Raw genomic sequence first — 6,873 nt, forward strand, 5'->3', positions numbered from 1 at the left:
CCATTAATATTAACCAATACATGGCTTCCTGGCTTGACTGATTGGTGAGGTTCTCCCTCACTTCTTCCCATGTCTACTAGTCTACTAGTCCTAAATGATTTACTGCTGCTTTGCAACCAGCTGTATTTTATCATTTTTTTTTATTTAACTTCAGCTGTACTGTTTATCACTCCTGCAATAAATGTCACCAAGTCCTTTTTGTCCACATAAATCTTGTCACTTGTTCTTTGTTGTTGTTGTTGTTCCCAATTCTGCTTGTTCTATGGTGATATCATCGTGTACTCTTGACACTCTTGCTGCTTCTGCATAAGTGATCCTTCTTTCCACTCTTTCATCACCTCACATTTGATCACCTCACATCCTCCATATGCCACATTATGGCTTCCTCCACAATTACAACATTTTGGTTGCACTCCTGTTCCACACTTTCCGTAGTCATGCTCGCCCCCACATCTAGCACATCTCTTCTTCTCTTTACAGTTATTGGCTATATGTCCAAACCTCTGACAATTAAAACACCTCAATGGTTTTGGCACATACATTCTCACTGGGTAGCTCATATAACCAAGGTATACCTTTTTTGGCATGTTCTCCCCCTCAAATTCAATCAATACCGTTTCACTATCCTTTTTCACTCCTTCTCTTGTTTTTTTAATCTTTGTGCGATCACTATTTCCCCCCCTTTAAGATGTCTCTTAAGTTCTTCCATTCCTATATTCATTGGTACCCCTGTGATCACTCCTTTGCATCCTCAACCATTTCGTGCTCCCAACCTCCTTGTGTTTATCACTTTCAGTTTTCCAATCTCTTTTACTTTGAATGCTTTCTCAAATTGATCTTCATTTGCACATTTGACCAACAAATTTAGGACCTTTGCATATAATATCTCCCCTATCTTACTTGCCAGATGTTTTGTTAATACAAACGGGTTGATAATCTTCATGCTTTCTTGATCTTTATCATTGAATCTTATTATGACTAAAATTCTCATGCATTTCCTTCTTATTTTGCTCATGTCCTTCTTCCTCACTTTCCGACCACTCATCATTTTCATTTCTTATTCTTTTATTCCCTTTTACTTGACTATCTTTCTTTTTTGAAAACTCTCCCTTCAATTTTCCCCCCTCATTTTCTTCATCATTCCTTTCACTATAATCCATTTCTGCCCACCTACCTATGTCTGATCCATTCACGAAGCAGTCGTGCTCAACCGCTCCTAAAACAGTATTTCCAACGATTTTTGAATTTCCTGCTTTCAGTCGATTACTATTTCCCCGATCACATCCTGCTGATGTCGCCGCCATTTTTCTCCAACATCGACAAAGACACATGGCAAATATGAGGGCTTAAATACACAGACTAATGACAAGACAAGGGACACCTGTGAACAATGAAACAATTATGAACCAATGACAACATGACACAGACAAGGGGACACATGGCAGGATCACATGACTAACAGGGAATCACACCCAGACAGCAACGTTAGGCTTGTTCGACTTGAACCGGCGCTGCACAGACCGATCGGTTTATGACATCAAAGTACCGCGAGAGCAATTCAAAAGCATATAGGTGCCGTCTACTTTCTATTCGCTCTCGCGGTACTTTGATGTCATTCACCGATCGGTCTGTGCAGCGCCGGTTCAAGTCGAACAAGCCTATAGTGTTGGCCCAGATCCGGCCCACATCTGGGCCGTGTGGAATCCATCTGTACCAGATGTGACATTATGTTGCTGTCTGGGCATGACAGACATGGAAACATGACATGAACAAACCCAAAACAAGACAATACTCAAGAGGTCATAGACATTCAAATTAATAATAATAATAATAATACATAAGTCTTATATAGCGCTTTTCAAGGAACTCAAAGACGCTTTACAAATGAAACAAACAAACAAAATTGAGAGTGCTATTATAGATTGTAGGCGAGCTGAATTATTCCAGTTATACCCAAGGTCAAAGGTGACACTGGCATGGAGGCGTCAAGGTCATCACCAGGGCATGACTTGGGTGGTCCGTGGCAAAAAGAGGTCAAGAGGTCACCAAAGATCAAGAGGTCACCATCAATCATGGGGTCATCAATCATTTTGGCACAGGCCAGATCATAATAACTACTAATATTCATTACCTAATTTTCCATGAAAGTCTATGTATACATGTAAACTAAGAATACAATCCATGTTCAAATTTATCATATCACATATCAGCTAAAATTTGTGATATTTAATATTAAAGATATTTAATATGATTAATTTGAATGCTATTTGTTTGCTGGAACATATCGTCACATGACTGAATGCCCGAATTAACTTGTTTAACCTAGTCTAAGCCCCACCAGTGGAGAAATGAAGTTGACCAAAAATCAACGTTGATTCAATGTTTGTCTTTTCAACACTGAAAAGCATTGAACTATCAACATTGATCCAATATTATTTAAGCACTGAATTTTCAACCTCAACAAAAATGATGGTTCTGATGGAATTTCAACATTGAATCAATGACACCTTGCAATCTATGTTCAACTATTATAGGGAATAATTATTCGCTCTGTAGTCAATGTCAGTAAGTAGTCAGATAAAATGTTTCCAGTTAAAAATTATTACCCACATAATAATCATATTATCTTATGGGATGTTGAGGAAGACGGATGAAGATGAACTGGAAGTGTATGTGTATGGTAAAAAGAATATGGAGGCCTTATGATAATCTGTTAATTTATTCATAGAGAAAGTTCAACTGAAAATGTAGACAAACATTAATGAGAAAATCGTCAATATGCAATTGATGAACAAATCAACAATTTTTATGATTCCGTTCACCAAACGGAACAGTTAGAAATTCAGAAAAGTGGGGAAATCTAAGCTTTATTTCTCTGTTGGGATGTCAATGTTTCTAACAGATGCTTCCTCGAACAACACAATACCTTGCACCATTTCTTTACTCTGAATATTATGAAAGCTAGTGTGTATGATTGGTCATAATGCTTAACTTCGCAAAAAGAAATCTTTGATGCAATGTAAGTAGACCAAAAAAAAGAAAGAAAAAAGCATACTACTGTTACGGACTGCTCTGAGACACGAGGGTAGAGGATCCAAATGCAGCTTTTATTAAAGGGGTTATCCAGAATCGTAATCCAACAAGCAGAGGGTCAAGCACAGGAAGACAGTCCAAACAAACAAACAAACAAACAAACAAACAAACAAAACAAACAAAACAAAACAAAACAAAACAAGCAGGGGTCAGAGGCACAAGAGTAATCCAAGGGACAGGCAAGAAATCCAAAAAAACAAGAGACAAGAAAACCAGGGAAAACGCTCAAAAGTGCAGTGCAACAACATACAACACTTCGCAGTGAGTGAAGGGGTGAACCAGGCTTATGGGGTGAACTAAACAAGAAGATGAGATACAGGTGAATGTGATAATGAGTGCTGATGAGTCCAGGCAGAGAATGATGGGAGATGTAGTCTGTGAGTGAATGTGAGAATCTGTTGTGGAGTTCCCTCTGGTGGCTCTCAAGGGCACTCCAGCTGGTGACCGTTACAACTACAATCAATACTTTACTGGGAATGCTGACAATGCTGAGAAATGTTGAAGCTTATAACATAAGCCTATATAGTTACGCAATCACGTTGCAGGTAATAAATATTCTCTGCACATTCCACAGACATTTTCTTCCCAATCTACACTTTCAAATCATGAACCCCATTCTCATTTTTTATTTATATGGACTGTCCATGATGTTTCCCTGCCGTCAGCCTGAGACACTAAGATAGGATCAATCAGAGCAGAATAAAACAATCACAACAGACTGGGCCATCTAACCAATCAGAGCAGAGTAGACCAATCACAACAGACTGGGCCATCTGACCAATCAGAGCAGAGTAGACCAATCACAACAGACTGGGCCATCTGACCAATCAGAGCAGAGTAGACCAATCACAACAGACTGGGCCATCTAACCAATCAGAGCAGAGTAGATCAATCAGAATAGACTGGGCCATCTGAAAAATCAGAGCAGAGTAGATCAATCACAACAGACTGGGTCATCTGACCAATAAGAGCAGAGTAGACCAATCACAACAGACTGGGCCATCTGACCAATCAGAGCAGAGGAGGCTCTCAGAGAGAAGGGGTTTAGAGAGTCTGAATCCTTTATTGAACCATATGAGATAAAGACAGGGGGCGGACTGGCCATCTGGAGCACCGGGACTTTTCCCGGTGGGGCGCTGGCCAATGTAATATATATATATTATATAAATGACGGTAATCATTACATTTCTTTTCTACGCAAATGGATGAGTGAGTCGATTACGCGGGCGCCGCCGACAAGTGTTTTGAGAGTATATTGCCCTCCCTCCCTGTTAATTAGTTTGGTCTACTCCATTGCGTATCTTGAAACACGCCCACTTTCACGTCCTGGAAAACACCAAGCCGAGGCCGATGAACTAGCACTGATGAAAGCCGATTGTGTTGTCGCCTCGCGTCGCGGGAAAAAAAGCTGCACTTGAACACACTGAGAGAAAGCCGACTGTCAGCTAGAATGCGCGTTCTGCGCCTGCCTGCGTGTAAATGAGACAACTGTCTATTTCTGCATATATATTCATCAATATTCATTATCATTCAAAAAGGGAAACCGACGCTGCAGATACACAAACCGTAAACAAAGCAGTGCGTGCTAACCTTATTCCACTCCGCTCATGTTAATATTGAAATATTCGCCAAGGAACACTCAGGTAAGATGACGTGACATTAGAATAGCCTTCTATCTGTACCGTTTTGCCTTCTTTGCTCGCTGTTTTGCTATTATTATCGTGCAGTGACTCGTTCACTAAGCTGAACAGCCAATCAGAGTTCCCTCTTTCACCGAAGGCGCGACGCTGATTCAACATGTCGAATCGGCCGAAAAAAAGCCGACAAGGACCAATTTCAGCCGACGGTGCGGAACACACTGAGAAAACATAGGCCCTGATCACACCTGACGCGTTTTTTGCAGTGAGAGGCGCCTGTTTTCAATTGGTTTCCTATGGCAGCGAGCGTTCTGCGCGCTGTTTATGCGCCTGCTGCGCCTCGCGTTTTACCGCCCGCTGCGCCTCGCGTTTTTGAAGTTGAAAAAAAAGCAACTCCGAGCGGAAAAAGCGCCCGACTTTGAAAACTCACAGAGAAAAAAATGTTTGGTAACCGCTTGCACACGTTTAGTTTTTCCTTTGATTTGTCTGCTATTTAGTTTGCCTACTCTGGATTTGTGGATGGATCCTCCTGACTGATTCCGTTAATCCGTTTACCGACCTTTATCGCCCGGCTTTCGACTACGCTCCCCTGTCTGCCATGTACTGAACCTGGTTTTGTTCATTAAATGTTCTGATCTGCCTTTGCTTTTTATGTTTTATTTTATTATACTTAAAATAAATTTGTATATTCGTTTATTTCGTTTTTCTTTTCACAAATGTATGACTTTTGGAAGTGCAAATTGATTGCCATGCAGTTAATAAAGTTGAATTAACGTAACCTTCTGTCATTTTTACTCTTCTAAGTGTACACTTAGGTGTTTTGTTTCTAATTTATGGTTAGGCCCATTAAATAATAATAAGGATAAACAATATTTAAAAAGTAGGCTATAATTATCGAACATCTGACTAATTAAAAATTAACCTCAAAACATAACATGCGGGGGATATCTAGCATAAAAAATGTATTGTCAGAATGTCGTCTCTCAGTTGTTGAATTTCGCGCAGACGTTGCCACAACGTAAATGTGTCATGAAAGTGCGAATACCACGAATTGTAGGCTATTTGTAGTTCTTATGAAACGCAGTTTTCGCGTGCATATGATACGCACTTAAAGGGATAGTTTGCCCAAAAATGAAAATTTGGTCTTCATTTACTCACCCTCAAGTTGTTTCAAACCTGTATGATTTTCTTTTTTCTGCTGAACACAAAAGAAAATATTTTGAAAAATGTCGGTAACCAAACAGTTGATGGACCCCATTGACTTCCATTTTTCAAAATATTTTCTTTTGTGTTCAGCAGAAAAAAGAAATTCATACAGGTTTGAAACAACTTGAGGGTGAGTAAATGATGACCGAATTTTCATTTTTGGACGAACTATCCCTTTAATGGCGTGAAATAGGCACGCACTCCGCACCCCTAATCCTAACCAAGGGGTTTACAGTGTGCAGCATATGCACGCAAAAAAAATGATGAAATCGTGTTTCATAATCTGCTACTGGGCCCGGCCCTCTGTCAAATTTTAAAACCCAGTGTGGCCCTTGAGCCGAAAAGTTTGCCCACCCCTGCGTTAGAGGTTAGAGGTAGATGCTGTGAAATGCTTCAAATTAACATATTATACATTTGGCGCGAAAATACAAATATGACCTTATATATGTTGTTACTTACTTATATATGTTGTTTAAATAGCATTTATTTTTGTATTGTGTTATTTTTTATGCTATAATTGGTGTTAAAAATTATTCTGCATGTTAATGTGCCAATGTGTTATGATGTGGGATGTGGTGGGCTGCTGTGGGCCAGAAAGTCCAGGGCCACTTTTTGGTCCCAGTCCGCCCCTGGATAAAGAGGTGATGCTGCAATGTTGGGGTGTAACCATTCACTCGTTTTCTTGATGTATCGATAAAAAATCCTGACGATGCGTATGCATTCATCTTGAAACGTATTTTTGAAGCGTGAATCGTTGATTTTGCAATTCAGTGCTTTAAAATATATAAACATTAAATTACTACACGCGCAAATTAATGGAGATGTTGTGTGGCGTTGTTAGTTCCCTACTCGCTGCACTCTTTACCTTGAATTGCGCTCGCATTGACACAATTTTGAGCATCCCACATTTGAGCTCTCCTCAGGACGGCCACTGATA

This window comes from Rutilus rutilus (assembly GCF_951802725.1).
Source record: "Rutilus rutilus genome assembly, chromosome: 13".
Classification (NCBI taxonomy): Eukaryota; Metazoa; Chordata; class Actinopteri; order Cypriniformes; family Leuciscidae; genus Rutilus; species Rutilus rutilus.